This window comes from Petaurus breviceps, unplaced genomic scaffold, assembly GCF_028583685.1.
Source record: "Petaurus breviceps papuanus isolate PSGF00001 unplaced genomic scaffold, PetGlider_PUasm1.0 90847, whole genome shotgun sequence".
NCBI classification, from domain to species: domain Eukaryota; kingdom Metazoa; phylum Chordata; class Mammalia; order Diprotodontia; family Petauridae; genus Petaurus; species Petaurus breviceps.
The window spans coordinates 20,667,772-20,691,311 of NW_027187360.1; the positions used below are offsets into that span (position 1 = coordinate 20,667,772).

General features: G+C 41.3%; 1 long non-coding RNA gene across 1 annotated transcript; it reads left to right on the forward strand.

Annotated features, from left to right (window-relative positions):
• The first annotated feature begins 3,389 nt into the window (after positions 1–3,389).
• On the forward strand, positions 3,390–16,472 carry LOC138149633 (uncharacterized). Its single transcript, XR_011165373.1, has 3 exons — positions 3,390–3,500; positions 4,428–4,535; positions 15,555–16,472. It is a non-coding gene; the product is annotated as an uncharacterized lncRNA (long non-coding RNA).
• Positions 16,473–23,540: the final 7,068 nt, after the last annotated feature.

A 23,540-nucleotide genomic window follows, 5' to 3' on the forward strand; every position in this document is an offset into this window, starting at 1 on the left:
TTGCTCTGTTTCTTTTTCTTGTTTTGTTTTGTTTCCTCTTTACCCCTGATCATTCCATTGGTTGTAATCCTTCTTTACAACCTGACTAATGATTAATGTGAAGATATTTGTAGATGCTATATTTGAGTGCATGCCGCCATGGTGGGGGGGGGGGGGAGGAGGAGGGCCAGGGAGATGGAGGGGGAAAAAATTTGAAACTCAAGGGACTGTGGAACTGAATGTTGTAAACTAAAAGTAAATAAACAAATCAATTTTTAAAAAAATCTGTCTGCCTCAGTTTTCCCAAGTATAAAATGGGGGTAATAATAGCACCTATCTGTCAGGGTTTGATCTCAAGGACAAATCAGATACTATTTGTAAAGTGTTTTGCAAATATTAAAGTGCTTTGTAACACTTCGTAAGTGTTAATTATTATCATTACTTGAAGACAGCTATCATGTTCTTTCTTTTTCAATGCCTTCAACTAGTTCTCCTAAAATGTGGCAACCAGAACCAAGCACAATACTCTAGAATCTAGATTTTGTCCAATAAGAGAGAATACAAAGACAACTAAGTGGCACAGTGGATAGAACACTATACCTGGAGCCTAGAAAACCTGAGTTCAAATCCAGCCTCAGACATTTTTGAGGTTGTCACCTTGGGCAAGTCCTTGAATTGTTTCCTCAACTGTAAGATGGATCTAATAATACATTCTACCTCACAGGGCTGTTATGAGGATCAGATGAGACAATATTTGTAAAAGGTTTCGCACAAGTGCCTGGCATACAGTAGGCACTTAATAAATGCTGTTCCCTTCCCTTGACTGTTGCTAGCTTCTTTAAATTGAACACTCTCTCTTAATGAAATCTAAGGTTATTATGTCATAGTTACTATATCACACTTAGAGTGTGCTTGTAGTCTGATACTACAACTCAGAACTGTTTATCTACCCCTCCAATCCTGTTCTTGGGAAGTTGATTTTTTTTAACCTAGCAGTGCTACTACTAAATTTTATTTTGTTACATTTAGCCCATCGTTTCGTCCTGTTCAGATAGTTTTACATCCTAACTCTTTTCCATCGTATTAGCCTTGCGTTACCGTATCTGCAGGTATATTTTCTCTGATACACTGATGTTGTTATTGTTGTTCATCTGTTCTCTGTTGTGTCTGACCCTTCATGACCCCATTTGGGGTTTTCTTGGCAAGGATCCTGGAGTGGTTTGCCATTTTCTTCTCCAGCTCATTTTACAGATGAGGAAATTGAAACAAACAGGATTCAGTGACTTGTCCAATATCGCAGAGCTAGTAAATGTCTCAGGCTGACTTTGAACTCAGAAGGATGAGTCTCCCTGACTCCAGGCCCAGCACTCAATCCACTGGGCCACCTAGCTGTCCAAACTCACTGGTGAAAATGTTAAATTATCACAGGACCAAGGATAGATCCATTGGGCACTATATCAGAGCCCTGGTACAGAAGAAAGATCAGAAAACCTGGATTTGAATAATTCTGATTCCAGTACTAATTATTACCTGTGTGACTTGGGGAGAGTCATTTAACTTTTCTGAACTTGTTTCTTCATGACCAGATGGTCTCTATGTTCTCTTCCACATCTAATTCTATGATCCAGTGGCTTTTTACTAAGGTGACAACAAACCATTAATGAATTGTCTTTGGGTACAGTCATTTAACCGGTCCCTAAAATAGCCTACATGATTCTACCTTATCCATGGGAATATCATGAGTGACTTTGTCAAAGGCTTTTCTAAAAAGCAAGAAGATTTCCAAGTCTCTTCCTTCACGTATCTATCCCATAGCTTAGTGGAGGACAAAGCCAACCTACAGGAGCTGCTCAGGGAGCTCTTTGATATGAAGGCAGTATGTTCACCCAAAGGAGAAAGAGTTTAGCATGGGGTCTTCTAAAGTACTAGCTGAAAAGTAGAGTCTTCCTGTCAGGCTCACTGGGCACTGGGGAGGTGGGTAGGTACAATGGAAAGCAGATAGAACTTGGGGTCATAAGATTAGGGTTTGAATCCTAGTGCTTTTATCTTACTATTCATTCAACTTTGGATAAGTCACTTAACTTCTCCAGGCCTCAGCTTCCTTACCTATCTGCAAAGTGAAGCATTTGGCTTTGATGACCTCTGAGGTAGACCTTCCCAGCTCCCAGCTCTAAATTTATGATCCTGCTGAGACAGAGAAGCCTCATCTCATCATACCAAGCTCTGCTGTGTAATTTGAGGAGTTATTATTAGGAGACAAGATACTACTTGCTTCCCAGAGCACTACATGTGCCCAGGAGGAACAATTCCTCTGTTCCAGCTCCTGCAGAAAATGCTTATTACCTCATGCCTATCTCTGCAGTTAACTATTGAAGCACAAAATCCCCATAAAATATCTGGCTTGGAGTGACATCTTCCCTCGATTTCTGTTTCTACTTACTGCCTGGCATACCAAGTGGTTCTGGTCTATACTGATCTGCCTCTCTCTCTTAGAGTTCCCACTGCCCTCAGAGAAATCAGGATATAACTTTACATCACACCAGATTCTGTTATGTTCTCTAATATTCCATGGATGAGTCTCTCTCTTCCCCCCATTAGAGTATGAACTCACAAAGCCAGGGTCCAAGTTATATGTTCACTTCTGTAGTACTTGAGGATGGGCACATAGGAGACCTCAATGTACCTCAACAGCCACTTATTAAACCCCTGCTAAGTTTGAGGTACTCTCCTAGGGCTGGAGAACAAAGATGAAAAACAGAGCTGACCTCAAGGAGCTTCCACTCTAAGAAATGTGAGACAATGTAGAAAGTGACTAAGGCAGAGGAGAACCAGACTAAGCCGGAAAATTTGAGGCAGAAGACTAATCAATTATTTCTCCAGCTAGTTACAATTAAAAAAAACCTATTTATTACAATGCTAATAATTCAACCAACATTATGTTTCCAAGAAAAAATGGCTTTTATCAGACTTTCCCTGGGATCTAGACCAGGGCCTTCTTAGTAACTTCCTGCAAATTAGAGTCATTTAGGGACACAGGATTTAGGATCTTAAAGCTTGAAGCCTTAGAAATGATTTAGTCAAACCATTTTGTTTTGTAAATGAGTCTCAGACAGATAAATTGACTTGTCCAAGGTTATTCAGGTATATGATCCTTAGTTAACATCTCCAGCCTTGTTGGACAAATTACTATGAAATTTCCGTTCTTTTTTCCCTCGCTTCTGTAAGCAGGGGCTGGGGGTGGGGGGAGAGGAGTGTTTCTCTTTGCTGAGCACCTTCTATTAAGGGAGGTTTAGAGGCCCCATTAAGCTGATGAAAGGAATCCAGTCTGAACAGGTCTCAGCGCTGGAGCTTGTCTGCTTCTGAAGATGAAAGGCTGTTTGTGTGCAGACAAGGGGAAGGGGGGCTTCGGGTGTGGCCCTCCCCATGCTGGGGCTCACATCTCCAGGATCAGCCCACCTGCATCTGAGCTCAGGATGGGGTGAGGACAAGTCTGCAGCTCTGGGAGCCCAAGGCCAGGGAAGGTGCTTCTTTTTCCTTCCAAACTTGCTTGGGGTTGGGACCCAATCAAGGAATCTGATTGGCGGTGGCTTCAGAGAAGGGGGGAGGGGGAGAGTGGGAGAGGAAGGACAATGAAGTGCTGAGCAGAGCCTTGCTGAGCCTAGCAGAGCTGCCACCCATTACTGGCTGGCTGACAGGCCTGGACTTGGCCTAGAACTTCACTCAGAATAAGAAATCAGATTCTCTCTTTCTCCCGCTTTGCTTTTTTCTTGGAGGAGGTTGGGGGGGGGGGGGGCAGTAGAGGGGGCCAACAGCTTGTGAAACAAAGATTTCCTTCTGTTGCTGTTTTTGCGGTCAGCTCGCCTTGCTGATACCTCTCAACCATGCAGAGATAATCCACCCCCTTTCCAAAGCTCAGCCTCCTGTTGTTCCCTCCTAGGGTTAAAGAACCCACCAAGTAGGTTCCCCCCATATCAGTCAGAGGTAGCTTTGCCAAAAGATAGTCATCTCTAATGGTATGAAGTAAAAGTGCATGGAGAAGGCTCCTACCAGGCTCTCTGAAATTCTACCATTAGAGTTTCATTCCTTTGAGAGGAGCACTGATTTCTTCTGGTATATCTTTTTAAATGCAAACCTCATTGGGAGATTTCCAGAGAATCACTGTATTGTGAACATTTTTCTTGGTACAAAGAGGCACCTTGGGGATCGCTAAGAGCCTAGACCTGGTTCAATTAAAGGTAGGGGGAGTTCATGGAGAGGTTAAAGGCTAGGGGCCCCCAAAGACAAACTTCCCGTCACCCCTGGACCCACTGTCTGCTTGGCTCTTGTTTAGAAGCCAGGGGCCAAAGTGGAAGGAGGCATTTCTGACAACCCCATTTTTTTGTAAGGGGTTTAAGCAAGTCCCTTTAAGCAGCTGAGCAAACCTTGCTGATGGAGTCCTCCTAACACAGTTCCAGGCCTGTCCTTTCCAGTTGTGGACTACTGAAAAGAATGGGTGTGGAGCTATCGAGTCTGGGTTTGAATGCTGTGTTTGCCACTTATTTCCAGGGTGATCTTGGGTAAGTCAGCTCTGAGCCTCAGTTTCCTCATCTATTCAAATAAAAATAATAATATTTACATTCCCTTTACTTTACAGGGTTGATATTCATTTCAAAGGATTCATTTCATTTCATTTCAATTCATTTCACAATGCAAGTTGCTTTATAACTGTAAAATGTGTTAGCCATTATTATCATTATTTTCATGATCATTATAATTCTGCACATGGCTTCGCTTCAGTTAAAAAGAATGGAAACCAGAGGCTAACTAGCCCTCCCTGAGACTGACTACACAGAGGTCAACAACCAGGGAAGAATTCCACCAGGAATGCCAGCCTTGCTCACTACCTTCCAAATAAATTTCCTTTTGGAGAAAAGATGTCCCAGAAGTTCAGACATAAGAAGGATGTTCTTTCTGCCAGACCCCCATTTACTGTTCTCTCTGTGATCCTGCCTGTCCCATAGCCAGTGGCCCCCAAGGCATAAATCCCATTGTACCCTGAGTATTCCAGTCTGTCTGGTGCCTCAGATGAACAATTGCTGAAATGGAATACGTGATGTCTCATCCATTGAACTCATGGTTTCTCACATTTGAAAAGTCCCCTCCCCCCCCCAAGTACTATCTTATCCAAGAAGCTTTCCTTGAGCCCTCCAGAGGTCTCTGGACCTTACATAGCAAGCAAGCACTTTGTGCCTCTTGGATGCCCTGATCACTGTTGCCTTCATGAGGCCAGGGATTGTATCTTGTCTAAATATGTATCTTTCTGCAGCCCAGCAGAGAAATTTTCACATAATAGATACTTAATAAATATGGATTGAGTTGAATTAAAGCACCCAGGCCCTCCTTTTTCCAACTGTGACCATTCTGACCACACATACAGACACTACAGTGAGGGCTGGGACCTACCAGTGGCATCATCCATCATGTTTAACCACCCCACTGAATGAATGGAGACATCTTGCTCTGGAATGCAATAGGCAAAGAGAACAGCAATAAATCCAGGGCCTCTCCCTTTCCCTTTCCCTTTCAGGCTGGTGTGGGGTTGTATGAGACATTCTGCCTTTGAATTGAGAAAGATGGAAGAGAAAATAAATCAGTTGGTTCTGCAGCTTCATTGGGGGCAGGGGTAGAGAGGAAGGATAAAAGTGACAGAAGTGAAAATGTGTGTGTGTGTGTGTGTGTGTGTGTGTGTGTGTGTGTATGTGCTGGGATTGGGTGACTCCTTTGACATGCCACTACTTTTTTTCTGAGCCTTCTAGGGCAGCTCACACTCAACAAAGCCCAGAAATCAGCCTTTTCTCCTGCTGTTGCTGGAGCCACAGTAACCCAGTAACCATTCAGAGGAAGTAGTCTTGTGTAGCCAAAAGGGTAGCGAGCTGGAAGTTAGTATCTCTAGGCCCTAGTCCAGACTCTGCCACTAGCCAATAGCACTTTCTCTGCCAAATTGCTTCCCTTCTCTGAGCCTCATTTTCCTCATCTGTAAGAACGAAGGGGCTTTTTCCATTGTAGAAATTTTCTTGGACAAAATGGGGGCTGAAACACAGTTAAAACTGGATGACATGTGCAGAGGTTGCTAGAGCCTGCTTTAACCTGCTGGTGTAGGCCAATTGAGCATTTACATCACAGAAATCAGTAACCACTACAATTCTGGGCTTGATTTATTGTTTTGTTGATTGTCTAGTTTTAAAGTAGTAGAGAAAATGTTAAAATACAAATTAAATTTAAAACTACCAAGCAGTTCCCCCCACCCACCCTAAACAAGCTGGTTGTTAAACATTTACTAGCATACCATTGCCTTTAGGCATCTCAAACTCAACAAAGCTGTGGGAGAGCTCACTTTTTTCCTCTCTCCCCCCCCGCCCCCACCCATTCCCATCTCTCCTCTTCTGAGCTTCTCTATGGCCATCCTTTTAGTGACCTTGGTTTGAAGCCCTCACTCACTACATATCTAATCTGTTCTATCTCCACACTTCTTGCATCCATCTTTCTCTACACTTCCATGGTACTCACTCTAGTTTTAGCACCCACCTCTTGCCAAGAGTATTTCAATAACCTCCCAATTCCATTCTTCACCCAGTTACCAAAGTGATTTTCCTAAAACATAGTCTTAACCATAGTACTGATTGATTTCTCTTCAATAAACACCAGTGATTCTCTATTCCCTCTAGGAACAAATATAAATGCTTCTGATTGGCACTTAAAGCCCCTTGCAGCCTGACTCTTTCTAGTCTTTGGACACATGACTCCCCTCCATGTGCTCTTTTGGCCCAGTCATACTGACCTATTTTCTGTTCCTCACACAAGATGTTCTATTTTCTATGAATTTTCTTTCCCGCTGGTTGGCCCCTGTTCCTGGATGCTCTCTCTTACTGACTTCCTTCAAGATTCAGCTAAAATGCCCCCTCCTGCCAAAGGCCTTTGGTAGACTCCCGAGTTGCTAGTGGAAAAGTAAACTTTTCCTCTAAGTTTACACTTTGGATATACTTTGGATCTTATATATAACTACGATCCACATTTTCCCCATTAGAAATTAAGCTTCTTGAGGGCAGGGGATGATTTTTCTTTTTCTTGGTATCCTGCATTTAACAGGGTGTCTGACACATGTAATAATAGCCAATATTTATATAATGTTTTACATATGTTATCTCATTTGATTTGCTCCTCACAATAACTTTGTGATTGAGGTGATAATCTTACCCTCATCTTATAGGTAAGGAAATTGAGGCTGAAAGATTAAGTGAGTTGCTCCAAGTCACTAGTAAGTGTCTGAGGCAGAAAATTTGACCCCTGGGCCATCTCACAGAGCTCAGCACTTTCTATGATGAGGGCATGCCATACTGGGTAGTCCTATGCCAATGTCTCCCATGCCACACAATAAATTCCAAAGATAAGAGCGACCTTGGAAATGTCCTTGTATTGCTTCTGACCACCATGTAAGTACTTGTCCTGTATGAGTCTTTTTGGCAAGCCTACATTTGGCATTTGAAAAATGTGGCCAGTCCATCGTAGTTGTGCTCTCTAAAGTATAGTTTGAATGCTTGGCAGCAGAGTTCGAGAAAGGACCTCAGTATCTGGTATCTTATCCTGCCAGGTGATCTTCAGAATCTTCCTAAGACAATTTAAATGGAAGTGATTCAATTTCTTGGCATGGCGCTGGTAGACTGTCCAAGTTTCACAGGCATACAACAATGAGGTCAACACAATGTAGACCTCTAGTTTGGTAGTCAGTCTAATACCTCTTTTCTCCCACACTTTTCTTCAGGGCTTCCCAAACACTGAGCTAGCTCTGGCAATGTGTGTATCAATCTCATAATCAATGTGTATATCCCTAGAAAGCACACTGCCAAGGTAAATGAACTTATCCATACTATTCAAAATTTTTCCATTTGCTGTAATCAATGGTTCCACATATGGATGGTGTGGGGCTGGCTGAAGGAGCACCTGTATTTTCTGGGTGTTAATTATTAGGCTGAAATTATCAAAAGCAGTAGAGAATCGATCCATACTTTGTTGCATCTCAGCTTCAGAGGCTGCACTGAGTGCACAGTTATATTCTATTATATCCACATACTATAATTTGCTTAGCTATTCCCCAAATGATGGACATCTACTTTGCTTCTAATTCTTTGCTATGGTAAAGACTGCTGCTGGAAATATTTGTAGATAAATACTTTCTTCTTATCAATGGCCTCCTTATGCTATAATCCTATTATTAGAATTTCTGGGTTAAAGGATATGGACATTTTCATCACTTTATTTCCATCACTTTCCAAAATGGTTCCATTGATTCAGAGCTCTGCCAACAATGTACTAGTGTGCCTATCTTCCCACAATCCCTTCAATATTGACTATTCTCATCTTTAGTCATTGTCACCAATTTACAGGATATGAGGTAAAATCTCTTGGCTATTTCAATTGGAGTTTTTCTTATTATTAGTGATTTAGAGCATTCTTTCATGTGATTGTGAATAGTTTACAATTTGAGAACTATTTGTTCATGCTCTTTGACCACTTATCTATTGAGGAATGGCTTTTAATCTTATAGATATCTATTAATTGTTTGTATATCTTAAATTCCAAACCCTTATCAGAGAAATTTGATGCAAAGATTTTCTTCATTCAGCTGTTTCCCTTCTTATCCTAGGTGCATTCACTTTGTAGAGAAGATTTTTGGTTTCATGTAATCAAAGTAATCTATTTTATCTTCTGTGATAACCTCTATCCCTTGTTTGGTTAAGAATATATCTACTCATATCTATGAAAGGTACATGATCTGCTTCTCTTCTAATTTTTAAAAAGTGTGGTCTTTAATATTAAGGTCAGGTATTCATTTAGAATATATTATAGATCAAGTAAGGTGTTAGTCTAAACCTGTTTTATAACAAATTGTTTCCAGTTTTCCCATCTATTCTTATCAAATAGGAGTTGTTTTCCAAGTAATTTATGTTTTCTAGTTTATAGAACATTGGGTTACTGAGTTCTATTGTTTCTGACTCTCCTTTGTACAGTCTGTTCCATTGATCCACCTCTCTGTTATTTAACCAATACCAAATGATTTTGATAACTGCTGTCTTATAATATATTAGCTATTATAAAACCAGTTAGAGGTCTGAGAGTTGCATAGTAAATTCTTAGTTCTTACTTGTTGATTGATTAAAGTTTAAAGGAAATTAAATTCCAATTTACTTTAAGAACTTTAGACATTGTTAGACATCCTTAGATGTCTTTGGGATATCAAGAGTAGGACTTGGAATTGCTTGTTCAAGGAGGTAAAAATGGAAATTTTCTACTCTTGTCTCTCTCTGGAGACTTCAAAGGATTTGCTTCCCTTCTTTGCTTAGGTTTGCTATGCCTCTCCCCTTTCCGCTCCTTCAATTTCCATGCATGAAATCCCTTTAATGGTATAGAAAGCTGTTCATTTCATAACTGGAGATCAGACTTAGACTACAAATGTCTCTGGGGGTAGGGAGCACAATGATTGATGGTCACATACATTTGGATGCAAATACAAGTTGGGGTGGGACATGTTTAGACAGCAGGTGTTCTGAAAAAGGTCTAGGGTTTTCATGACATCATACAAGTGGTGAGCCTGGAACCCAGTGGGTCTTTTGACTCCAAATCCAGCCTACTTCACAATGCTCCTTATCTCCTGCTACTTTCCAATACAAAACCAACACTGAAGCTATGGGGGCTCAAGATGAATCAGTGAGGTGATGTGCCAGTCCAAAAGGCTAATAGGTTAGGTTGAAAGGGACATAATTTCCAGGGACAGGTAGGTGATAGTCCCACCATACTATACCCTCATCAAACTTCATATGAAGCCACAGTTTAAGAAGGACACCAAAGGCTAGAGAGTATACAGAGGTAGGGAAGGCAACCAGAATGATGAAGGGTCTTGAGACTTCATCATATGTAAATCAGTTGAAGAAACTGGACATGTTTAATCTAGAGGGGAGAAGACTCAGGGAAGACAGGATAAGAGTCCTCAAGTATCTGAAGGGCTGTTATGAGGAGGAGGTTTTAGACTTGTACTGTTTATCTCCAGAGGACTGAATCAGGAGTCATGAGAAGTTGAATAAGCAAATTTAAGAATCATCTCAGGTAAAGCATACTAGCAATTAAGACTATTTAAAAGTAGAATGGACTAACTTAAGAGGTAGTGGGTTCTCTCTCTTTAAGGGCTTTTGGGTAGAGACTGGATGACCATTTGTCATGTGGTTCCCTGTTCTGTGGCTCCTACATTGGTCTCCTGCCCAGTTCTGGCTAAGGCAAGGCTAACAGAGGGCATTTGACTTGATTGACTATTATGGTTTCTGTGCCACAACCTCTTCATGAAAACCAAAATTCTATTTTGCCCCAATCTGACTAGAATAACTTGACTTCTCACTAATGCCAATGCTCAGCATTTTTCCCCCTTTATTTTTCCTGATTTTAGCACCTTGGAGCTTGTGGAATATTTATTGTTTTAAATGAGACAGCCTTTAATGAAGGCAAAGTCTATCAAACTTAAACTGTTGTGGTGATGCCTTAAGGCACGGAAGGCATTTTAGATTTCTTAAATTAATGCATCATTTCACAAGGATTCAATGGAGTGGAAATGTGGGATTCATGATTCAGTTAACAAGTCATTCATGGGAAACAGTTTATAATTATGGGACAAAAAGTTATCAAACTGTTCACATCCTTTGACCCAGAGATCCCATTACTGGGCATATGCTTCAAGGAGATCAAAGAAGGAAAGAAGTGCTCTATGCATATTAAGATATTGATAACAGGATTCTGTGGTAGCAAAACAAAACAAAAACCCAAATAAACAAAAACCTGGAAACAAAGTCCAATGGTTAGGAAATGGTTGGACAAAGTTTGATCTATGATGTGTAATGGTCTATTCTGACAAAAATGAGTATAAGAGAAATAAAGGAAGACTCGTGAATTCTTGTTTAATGATGTCAGCAAAACCTAAATAAGAGTATATACAATGATTATAATATGCAAATGCAAATGCTAAAAGAAAGCTGATCTTATACTGACTGAAATGATCAATCTTGACCTCAGAGATTAGATAATAGGCAAGGACTTATGGGAACAGTATGTCGTATACTGTCAGATATTGTCATTACATTATCTAGACTTTATTTTAAGTTATCTCAGTGATTTATTGGTCAGTCATTTTTTTATATCAGCTAGCTCACATTTTCCTCTTATTTTCTCAGACTTTGGTTTTGGTTTACTGCATCTTGCTGTGTCATAGAGTTGTTGATTTCTCTTTGTTCTATTCTAGTTTTTTTTTTTTTTAAGCAATCAGGGTTAAGTAATTTGCTCAAGGTTACATGGCCAGTTATTATTTTTGTGTGGGTGCCAAGTATCTGAGGCCGGAACCAATCCCAGGTTTCTTGACGCTGGGGCTGGCGCTCTTACTCATTGTGCCACCTGGCCTCCCCCTATTCTAGTTTTCAAGAAATCCCCATATCACTCTCTTTTCTAGGCTTACTCTCTCTTCAATTCTTTCTTCAAGCTTTTATTTCATTTTTTGATCTCTTGCAGCATTTCTTCTAAGTATTCATATAGACCTTGCAGAAAATTCATTTTTTCCCTTTTTCATCTGCTCACCGCTATTAGAGTTATTTCCTCCTTCTTTGGGGGATTTTAAGATTTTTCAATCATTTCTTTTGATACTAGTCAATGTCTTCTTTGCTTTACTTTCTCTAGCTTTAGTTCCTGTGTTGTGGCTTTGTGCCAGGGCCAGGCTCTATCTCTACTATGCTCTTGGCTACAATGTTTGGTCTTACTTGGTCTTTGCCTGGGTCATTTTCTTCTTCTGACCTCTTATTCCTGGTTTCCAGGCTCTTGATGAGGACCCTCTATGGTGTCTCAGGAAAGGGCAATAGGGACCTTAGAGCCTTGAGATGTCCCAGACCAAGTCACACCTATACTAGTTGCTGCTGCTCTAAAAACTTCACCTCCCTGTTATGGGTTTAATTATCCTTGGACTTTCTCCACTCTTGGTGCCTCTGGACAAGACTCTGTAGACCACACATGTTTGGATCCTTCTCTGGCTGTGCTGAAAGACCATAGTCTTGTTTGTCTTCTTTCCCATTATCTGTGGGCTGCTGGCTGACTTTTTGTGAAATTCTGAGGAGGAATTTCTCATTAGAGTTCTTGATCATTGTTTATTCTAGGGAGAATTTTTTTTTTTTTTCTGTGTAGGTGTGGGGGAGCTGGCCAGCCTGTGTTCTGGCAGCTACCTTGGCTGGAAGTTTCACTTGGTCTTTTTAAACTGTGGGGTTTTTTTTCTTTCCTTTGTTACAAGGGCAGATTCAATGTTGGGTTGGGGTATGTGTGCATGTATAGATAGAAATGACTAATGTGAAAATGAAAGGCATCAAAGGACATCATTATTATTTTAGAAAATTGTTCATGGAAAGGAACAGAAGATACTAAATCCATCTGTCTCTCACAAGAGTGGGGAAATTGTGGCTTCAAGGCCACACATGGTCCTCTAGGTCCTCAATTTGTTTTTCGAAGTTTGGATTCAGGCAAAGGGCCACACTTGAAGACATAGAGGACCACAAGTGGCCTCAAGGCTGAAAGTTCCACACCCCTGCTTCAGAGTAAAATGAGCTTCCCCAGAACTGCCATAGCCCACAGGGTCACTGGCCCTAGGCCTTGGACCATTGCCCTCTTTCAAAAGAGCCACCCTGAAAAAAAAAAAAAACCCGCCCTCACTCCCTGTCTGCAATCTCTTTATTTTATTTTAATTAAATTTTCATTTTATTATGACCTTAACAATTTTTAAACGTTCCAATATACAAACTACAAATAAGGCTATGTTACACTCAATTTGATTTTTTGAGGAGATGTTATATTTAACAAAATTGCATTGTTTATGTCCCTTTCTGGTTTTGTTTTCTCTTTAAATAAGAGCCACAAGACCCCATGTGCTTGGGATTATACATAAGGCTCCCAGTGCAAATTCTCCTGGGATTCCAGGTAGCCTGAGTCTGAAACATATTGAACCTCAGAGAGAAAAGTACTGGGTTCTGATTCAGAAGATCTGGATTCAAAGCCGAACTCTGTTACTTTAAGTGAGCCATTCAAGCTTTCTGAATCTCACAATTTTGTCTTCTGTCAAATGGGAATAAGACTTGGTTGGAATACCTAACTTATAGGGCTGTAATAAGAACCAAATGAGAGAATGCAAGTAAAATTCTTTGTAAACTATGAAGTACTAAACAAATGAGCTATTTGCTAGTGACTCATTTTGGAATCTTCTCTGAGAGGCAGTTTTAGGGGGGGTGAGGAGGGACCAGGCAAAGACTAGGTACCTGAAAGGAGGAGGGAGGGCGACTCAGGACTGAGAAAGAGTTGTACAAAGGACAGAATGGGGTTCTGACCATCATTTTTGCCACCAGTGGGCCAACCCTGGCTTTCAAACAGCTGGCACACATGGAGCCCCAAAGTAGAGAATTAGAACTTCTATTGATATGGTATTTAAAGATTTACGAGATGTTTTCTTCCTTACAACCCTGTGAGGTAGGGAATGCAAATATCATTAGCCTTGTTTGACAGATAAGGAAACTGAAAGGCAAAGAGGTTGAGTGACCTGTCTATGCTCACAGATGAAGACAGCTTGCTTCCAGAGGCTGGGGGGCCAAACACACAAGAGGGAACAATGCGGTTTCCAGGTTCCTAGGCTGACAGATCACATGCTCCAGGGTGGTGGGGCAGCCAGACTGCACAGAGAGAAGGCTTTTTCTTCGCAGTGACCTGAAGCTCACCCCATGCTCCATGTCTCCAAGGGAGAGGATTTCCTTGTACCGAACTTGTTCCTTTTCAAAATACAATGGTTTTTCAGGTCTGTGCTGAGCGCCTCTCTTTGCTCACTAGCTTTCTCTGACCTTAATACTGATGATTGTATTGACCACAGCTGGCCCAGGCCTTGCAATGGGGGGTGGGGTGGAGGGGGTGAGGGGTGGGGTTGAGGAGTGAGCCTGCCTGCCCACTTCAGGCTGGACGAAGTTGGCATAAGCAGAGTGGCAGCTTCTGTCTGTCTGCTCATGTGCCTTCTTGCCAGGGTCAACAAGTTTTCCCTCTGAATTCTGAGTCCTGGAATGCAGGGATCAGCCTGACTGGAAAGACTCACAAGTGGGTTCGGGAATCACTCCAGCTGCAATGGGTTTAATGTCTTAAGAAGGGGTGTGACCTTGGGCCCTTTCCCAAGAGTAGAGAGAGTAGTATGGGGTTTGATAATTCACCTCAATCCCTGATAGCCTGCCTAAAGAATCAGGGGCTCCTAGATTTGTAGGATTGTAGAGGATCAAGCTAGGACCAATGGTTGGTAATTGCAGAGAAGTATATTTTAGCCAGATAAAAGAAATAACATCCTCTCTGAAAACAGAACGGAGCTGTTTCATCAGGTAGTAGGCTCTCCATCCCTGTAAGTATTCACTGGTTGGTTTTCTCCTGCCTCTCCTATCATACCCTGCATAAGGCTGGGAACATAGTAGGTACTTTATTGATACTTAGGAGATTATTATAATAGGAAGAGACCTAGGTCATATAGTCTAACACATAGGAATCAACTCAGTAAGCAGTCATCTGACTTCCACTTAGATACCTCCAGTGATGGGGAAATCATTACCTTATGATGCAGCCTGTTCCACTTTTGGACCATCCTAATTGTTAAGAATTTTTTGTTAGTTGGTTTTTAATTTAAACCTAAATCTGCATCTTTGCAACTTCTATCTATTGGTTCTAGTTCCATTCTCAAGGAACAAGCAGAGCAAATCTAATTGCACTTTGACATTGGACATGAAGCCAGCCACTTTTGAATCCTTCCCTACATTTCCTAAATTTTCTAGGTATTTCTATTTCCTTCAATAGAGACTCACACAGCCCAGTTTCCAGTGTCCTCAACAACATTCTGCTTTTCTCCTCTGTGCATACCCCAGCATACTTTTCTTCTTTCTAAAATATGGCACCAGGGGCAGCTAGGTGGCAAAGTGAATAGAGCACCAACTTTGGAGTCAGGAGGAACTGAGTTCAAATCCGGCCTCAGACACTTAACATTTACTAGCCGTGTGACCTTGGGCAAGTCATTTAACCCCAATTACTCTGCCTTTCCCCCTCCCCCCCAAAAAAAAGAAAGCAAAAAAAATATGGCACCACCAGAAAAGAATACAATATTCCAAGTATGGTCACACCGGTACAGAAATGATGAATTCTCCCTGCTTGGAGGTCCTTAAGTAAGGGCTAGAAGACCACTTATCAGGTATGGAGGGACTAGAATCTCACTAGATAATCACCATAGCACTTTTTAATTCTCAAAGTCTGGGATTCTGTGTGACTACAGTGGGACTATCACCTCCTCCCTACAGCACATTATGCCTCTATTCACGCACATTATATATTGGGTGTTTTTGGCTGCCTCGTCACACGGCTGACTAAGTTCACTGTCCTCTAAATTACCCACTATCAACTAACTTATTTTTTATTTTTATGAGGTTTGTTTAGTCACATATTTTTCTTGTACTTTGCAGACTATTGAAAAAGCTGAAATGCATTTTTGGACCTGTCTCTGTTGCTTCTGTACCCTCCAGTAGGTCTTCCAGAGACCATTCCCTGAAGGAACTTTGGATCTGGCTCCAGGACCAGCTTGTCCTGATGAATAAGACAGAGCAAAAGGAGGTGCCTCTATTAAGAACTGTAAGGGGGAAGGAAAAGTCCCAGACCTGAAAAGGCTTTCTGTCATGATTGGTGAATCCCTTGCCAAGGTCTTTATCTTAGGAGGGGCCCAGAACACTCACCACTTCACTCACAGATCAACCTTCAGGACTTCATCTCTTCACCTAGTAGTTTTTCTCCCATGTGGATACCCTCTTCTCTTCCAGCTTCCCTTTATGTGTATTCCCCATTAGAATGTAAGTTCCTTGACCATTTGCTTTTATTTGTATCCTAACCCTAGTTTTAAGCAAAATATTTGGTACATCTATTACATCAGAGTATCTGATCCTGAGTGACTAGGGCAGTTGATAGACTGCCTGGCTTGGAGTCAGGAAGAACTGAGTTCAAATCCAATCTCAAACATTTACTAGCTGTGTGACCCCAGGCAAGTCACTTAACCCTGTTTGCTTCAGTTTCCCTATCTGTAAAAAATGAACTGGAGAAGGAAATGGCAAACCATTCCAATATGACTGCCAAGAAAAACCCAAGTTTGGTCATGAAGAGTTGAACATGACTGAAAATCAACAGCACCTCTAGCACTAGGAACTGTAATCAAATCAGTACTGCCATTGTTTTTCGGAAAATTGTGTCAATTGACTACCCTGCCCAGGCCACAACTCTCCTATATTCTATATTTGTTGTCTCCTCCTATTAGAATGTAATCTCCTTGAGGACAAGACAAGACATCTCTTTCTCTCTCTCTCTATTTATAGCCCTAGTGATTTAGCACAGTGCCTGATATACAATAAGCGCATGCTTTCTTTTTTATTTATCAATTACTTTATATTTATCCTTATTAAATTTCATAAAGTTAGATTCAGCCCATTGTTCTGAGGTCTTTTTGGATCCTGATTTGGCCATACAACATATTAGTTACCCTTTTCAGCTTATATGTTGACCTGGGTTAGATAGATGAATCTGGGCAGCATCACTAATGGTAATAGTTTTGGGTGTCCCACCACATATCTCATTTTTCTCTTTCCTTCTCTCTTTTTCTTTTTCTCTCTTCCTCTATCTATACTCCTATCCTCCCTGCATTTCCTTCCTAATTTCCCCTAGCTGATGCCTTTGCCCTGTCAGGGACTCCCTGAAAGTCTCAGGACTAGTTTATACCTTGGGCTAACATGATTCCTGACCAGCAGTCAGTATATCAAGGTCTAATAGGGAGATTGAAAAAGTTGAGATAAAAAAGTCCAAAGGAATCAGTGGATCACATGTCCCAACATACATCCATACTCCAAAGCAGCCCAAGGCAGGAAGCCGACTTTGAAAAGTGTTCTGTAAGGCCTGCTTGCCCTTCTTCAGCCTGCTTGCCCTTCTTCAGCCAGCCTGGAGAACAGGGGGTGTCTGCTCCCTTCTGGAGGAGTGTGGAATTGAAGTTAGCTTCCCCAACTTTTGTAACCCACGTTTGAGCCTTTCTCAGATGTAACATTCTCCTATTAAATGCTCCTGGGTTTCCAAGTCTGGAGGGTAAAAATCTAGGCCCCTAAAAAAAAGGAAAAAGTGTCAGCTATTGAATGGAAGGTCAGTGATTTTAATGGTGTGAGTATTCCCTCAATGGAGGTAGATCTTATCACCTCTGTACCTTAGTAGAAGGATAGTCTTTACAAGTTTCAGTGGCTAAAAAAATCCATGGCCCAGTGACCAGTCCTTTGGTGAGGAGCCACTTTCAAATTAGATAGGCCAGTCCTTTGTCCCTGAGTCTATAGCCTAAGGACTGAACTGCTGACCCAATGACCTATTCAGCCTGATGCTCTACCCACTTGAGACTGACATTTTCTGAATACCACGTTTGGGCTAATGGAAGCTTGGGGTACTGTGCCAAGAGATGGTGTCTGGTGCTGTTTGCTAGCTCCAGGATGTCCTGCCAAGGAGCCTGCCAGGCAGGAGGCAGCTGGTTAGGCTGCTGTGAGGGAAGCAGGCCCGGAGCCAGGAAACCCCGTGAGGATGGCTCTCTGGAACCACACAGTGGCTGATGAGAAGATTGCAGGGAGAAACAGGCCTGGGTCTGTTCTCACGAGGCTGTTGAGAAATGTGGGGTGAGCAGTTTACTTTGTTTCTCTCCAAATACATAGTATCATGTGGCAAACATAGACTTCTTCTAAAGTACTTTCTTCCCCATCCTCTTTCTCCCAAAAGCTGTGTGATGACTTGGCCCACATGTAAACAGGTCGCTAGTTTTATATAAACAAAGAGTTTTGTGTTAGTTTGACTATCTGGGGAAGAGTTAGATAAGAGGGATCTTAATTTGCACCATAATTATGTGTCTGAAAAGTTCTTTGTAAATAGCATTTGTATAAATATACTCTATTTTAAATGCATGGGCATTTAAGCTTTCTCTTTAAAGGAAAACAGCTATGAATCCTTTTGAAAGGTGAATCATCATTCCCTAATTTTTATGTCTTATGTGTTAAAATTTAGAATTGTCAGGTTTCCTTAAAGTCAGGGCACACCTCTGTTTGTGTCTTTCATAGAGGTTTCCCCTTGATGCTACAACCATCGTTGTATGTAGGGGCTTCATGTCCATAGTGGGAGGATTGTTCAATGTGACCCATAGAAAAGAGGGCACTGCTAGGTGGTACAGGGGGAAGAGCACCAGGCCTGGAGTCAGGAAGACCTGAGTCAAGTCCAGGCTCAGACTAGCTGTGTGACCCTGGGCAAGTCATTTATCCCTGTTTGTCTCAATTTCCTCACCTGTAAAACGAGCTGGAGAAGGAAATGACAAACCACTCCTGTATCTTTGCCAAGATGGGCCCAAATGGGCTCATGTAGAGTCAGACACGACTGAAAATGACTCAACAACAATAATAACAAAATGGAAAAGAGTGGTTGTAGCCCAAGCATACGTGTTGGGTATGTACAGGCTGTAGCAAGTTAGTAGGGAGAGCTTGTGTTAAGAAGCAGTCCACAATATTGAGACTGTATATAGCTGAAAAGAAAGATGTAGTGAGAATCTGAGAAAATGGACAGACAGGCCAAGTTTCCTGAAGCACTTGGGTGGTACAGTAGGGAGGGTGCTGTGCTCTCAGACAAGGAGGCCTGGGTTCATGTCCTGCCTCAGACACTCACTAGCTGTATGAGTCGCAGCAAGTTACTTCACCTTGGGGCGGCCAGGTGGCTCAGTGAGTAAGAGCACTGGCCCCAGTGTTGAGATGAATCTGGGCTCAGATACTTAGCACCACACCCAGAAATAAGTGGCCATGTAACCTTGAGCAAGTTACTTAACCCCAATTGCTTTAAAAAAAAAGTTACTTCACCTTTCTCAGTTTTAGTTCCTTTATCTGTAAAATGGGGATCATAATACCTACCTCACTGGATTATTGTGAAGACCAAGTGAGATGGCTTGTAAAGCACTTTGCAAACCTTAAAGTACTGTATGTAAAGGCTAGTTATTATTATTAATCTAATTATTAGTCCCTATGGGAACAACAAGAAAGCTTCCCTTACTTCAAGTTGATCTTCTAGGGAGGAATTATGGGGGGAAAGAGGCAAAAATTACACCAAACGAAGAAGCACGAAGAGGCTGTAGTTTGGCTTGAAGAAGGGACTACCTATGCAGAGGAAATTATCAATCCTGCAAAGTATCAAAAGTTCAGAAAGGAGAAAGTTCATGGTTTCATAGAACTTCCCCCTTAACACCAGATGCAGATGTTTCAAAGCCCATATGACTGAAACACATAACATACATTTCCCCCAGCCCCCAAACAAAACATAGATGTATTTAAACACAGAATTTGTGTTTATAAACAGAGTGGGTCCATAAACATTCGGTGAACTCTCAAAAAATACTGAGTCATTTTTCTCAATAAACATTCATTTCTGTAATCCTTGCCCTGTATCAATTTTCAATAAAATCACGGGATCATGGATTTCAAACTAGAAGAGACCTCCAAGGTGTTTCAGCCCAACTCTTTCATTTTACAGATAAGGAAACTGAGGCCCAGAGTTTAAATGAATTGTTCAAGCTCATATAGTTAGTCACAGAGTTAGGATCTGAACCCTAGTTACTTTGGCCTTATATTCAACATTTATTTATTTATCATATCATAATATGATATAATATTAACAATATTTATATTCAACACTTTTTCTACAGCACAGCACTGCCTCACTGAGAACCACTGAAAGTCACAGACAGCATGCCCATTTGAAAAGATTTATTACTGTTATTTTTTCAAATTGACCCACAGAATGAAATTAATATTGACCCACTGCTTAGCAGTACCTGACATGTAGGAGGTGGTTAATAAGTTGTCTACTGATTGATCAACTGATCTTCAATGTACCAACTTTTGTCAAAATTAGCCAGCTTCTTTGAAAGTTATTGCAAAACAGAAAGATAAAAAATGTGGGATTCTGATGAGGTAAGGAAAGACAAAATAAAATGAAAGACTTATTTCATTTAGCCAAGTCATTTCTTAGTTTCAAACAATTGATGAATAGTACTGAGCACCTACCGTGAGCTCAATTTTGTATAAGATACAGTGCAGGGTTCAGAAGAAATTTAAGACCTAGTCCCTATCTTCAAGGAACTTACAATCTAGTTGGGGAGATAAGACTAACCACAGAACAAGAGAGAGCAATAAAGGAGAGCATATTGAATCATATGAAGTAAATCATCTAAGAGGAGGGAATCATCACAGAAGGGAGTGGTTCCTCAGAGTTGAAATAAGTGTGCTTCATGGAGGAGGAGAGATTTGATCTGGACTTTAAAGGAGAAATAACATTTGGGTGTGTGGACAGGAACTAGGAGAATATTTGAAGGGGGAGAAAAAAAGAATGAGAAAACCTTTGTTTTGTTCATATTTGTCATATCAATAAGGTATAGACACTTCCATAAGTTTCCTGGATTAGTGAAAAGAAGACTGAGTTTAAAAGCAAAGCTGTGTAGTTTTAGGATGAGAGAGTATGAGATATAGCAACATGTGCAAGTTTGAGCAAAAGAGGGAAGAAAGAAAGGGCAGTCAACTCCACCGAGACTGTTCAATGATGTAGAAAGCGACTGGACTTCCCTTAGGGAGGTCAGCCTCATAGTCAATGGCAGCCAGACAAGAATATAGCAATTGGATTAGAGAAAGGACCTAAACAATAGTGGATTCTCTCCACCTCAACTGAGTAGAGGATGAAGGACATCTTTTTCCTCCCTCCATCTGTTTGGTAGGAACTTAAAAACAAACAAAATAAAACAAAAAAACCCAAATCTATTTGTGTCCTATTTTCCTGTCCACCAGGACAGGATGTTGATGATGTTTTGGAAGGCATTTTCTTTTTTAAATAAATTAGTTTGATACCATTTTCTGCAGGCATGTCATTATGGAGATCAGAGTTTGTGAGGTGGTGGTTAGTGGTGGTGGTAATGGTGATATGGACAGGTCAGTCATGTGGCTTCTTTGTATTTCTCTCTGATAGGACCTGTAGTTCTAGGGTGGGAGATTAAAAAACCTCTCTGTGGACTTCTAGTCACAGCTTAGTTTTATGAATGATTCTGAAACTCTTCCAAGGAAAACTCTAAAACTTGAACTCAGGATTCAAGTTACCTAATTTTTCTGAATGAGTGGATTGGAGGAATGGTGTTTGTAGGATGCGAACACAAGTTAAATCCTCCTTTTTTCTAAGGGAGATAGACCTAGGAAGGATTGGAGGAGAAAATTCAGCTTCTGAGCTGACTTGTAGGCTTGGTCCATGAGGATTTCAATGCCTTCCTTTTTTAATTGGGAGGGGAATGGGAGAAGAGTATAACAAGTCTTCCTTTGGAAGAGATTTTACCCAATCTTCACCTTCTCTTCCTCCCCCCTCCCCCATGCTTCACAGTAATAGCTAATGTTACAAAGGACAAGAGAGAAGGCAAGGGGATTCAGGAATACTAAAGGGCTTTGGCAGTTGGTGGGAAGGGGGCACATAAAAGAGTTAATTTAGCAGAGTTGGTAGGAGCAAGGAGGACAAAGGATGCTGGGAGAAACACAACTAAAAGTAAAGGAAAAGATTCTCTTCTCATCAAGGCCAATGTCAGAAGGTTCTTTTTCCAGGCAGGGACAATTACTAGTAGGGATAGTCTCATACTCTCGTTGCCTCTTGGTTCTCCAGGGAACTGCCCAGAAAGGACATCATCTTTTAATTGTAGAGTCCTGGCACAGACCTTCTGTTTTAGACTTAATTCAGAGCATCATGGAAAACAGAGTTGGGGAAGAAAAGATCATGGCCCCCTTGGCCTCCACCTTGTCCTGTGGACATGTACATTCGTTTTCCATCTGGCTTCTGGCCATGTAGCTCCGCCCTTCTCTGGGGAATTTTAGTCTTTTTAAAAGTAGACTTTTGATGAGAGAATAAAGTGACCTGACCCTTCTTCCCCAATCTGTGCTGGGCTTATATGGAGCGCAAAACAGCCTGTTTACTCCACAAGTACAGAGAGTCCTAATTAATGAGAAGTCTCTCCACTGAATGTCTTTGGTTTTTATAAACTGAATAGTGACTTGGACTCCATCTTTATTCTACTGCCATCCTACTCATCAATATCCAACAAGTGTGGTGGGAGACATCAGAGGCTGAGCAAAGATGGACCGCTTTCTCAGAGCTAAATTTCTAAGAGATGCTCCTGAGGGGGACACACAGAGAATGGGGCATATCTCATGCACTGGTACCTCACTACACCAACTGTAGAAAACTCTTGGTTCAGGGAGACACAAACTTTGCTCAGTCAGGTGGATTAATATTATTTTCAAGTCACTGATGTGGGATCTCATAAAAGAACCTTATTAGCGAAAACAGCGAAGAAATTCAACTTCTCTGCATCAGATGTTATTTGAGTTCTGCTTTTTTTATGATGCTGAATGCTTTCAGTTCCAATTAGAGACTTGGGAAATTGAAACTTCTTGAACAATAGTTTACTTCCTGGCGGAAAGCAAGGCCTGATTTGTCTTCCGTTGTTTACTCTTGGCTGATTAGCATTACTTGGAAACGTCAAAGCATTCTCTAGGACATCTACACCAAATCTTTCCACAACTGAATGTGCTGGAAAGCAGATTTTAGCCAATAGCCCTAGAGTAGAGGATAACATGATGAAATTCTTTTATTCGACACAGATATATGGAGGGCCTACTGTGAAAAAGGTCCCATGGTCAGAGCCAAGGGGGCTACAAATATAGGTAAGACATAGTCCCTGACTTCAAGTAGTTGACACATGCCCAGCAGGGCATGGAAAATGAATGCAAGGTACCAGTTCAGTCCCCTAGACTTTGGTTACTGAAATAGCTTTGGATGCCTTGCTCCTGGCAAGCTTTCCCCCAGAGACTCTCTGGAGTTGGCTCCCTATAACCATGTAAGGGCAGTGTTATCTTATTTCACCTTAGTTCAGCTCATTCCCTTTCTTGGTCTGAAAAGGCAACTATTCTTGTCCCTGGGCAGCTAGGGGGCATTTTACTTATCATAAATCCTTGGCAAAACTATCTTTAAAATACTTCTTTGGAGGAATCTCAGGGAAACTTACTAAGCATTGTTTTTCTTGGGAAAAATTCTGGCCACACTCTGACCTTCTTAATTTTTAGGGAGTCTTAACTTTTTTTCCCCCAAAATGATTGTTTCCCTTTTGTTTAAATATTGCTCTAGTTTCCCCTTCTGCCTCCTTCTCTGTTTAGTTTATTCTTCCCTTCCCTTAACATATGGCTTTGTGGTTTTCAAATAAATTGAATCTGAAGGATGGGACAGCAGCTCTAGAAATGCAGATTGTTTTAAAACCTGTGGTCTAGTCCCCTCACCCACCCACCCGAGAGTCTGGCCACACACAGACTAAGTTCAGTTCTGGGATA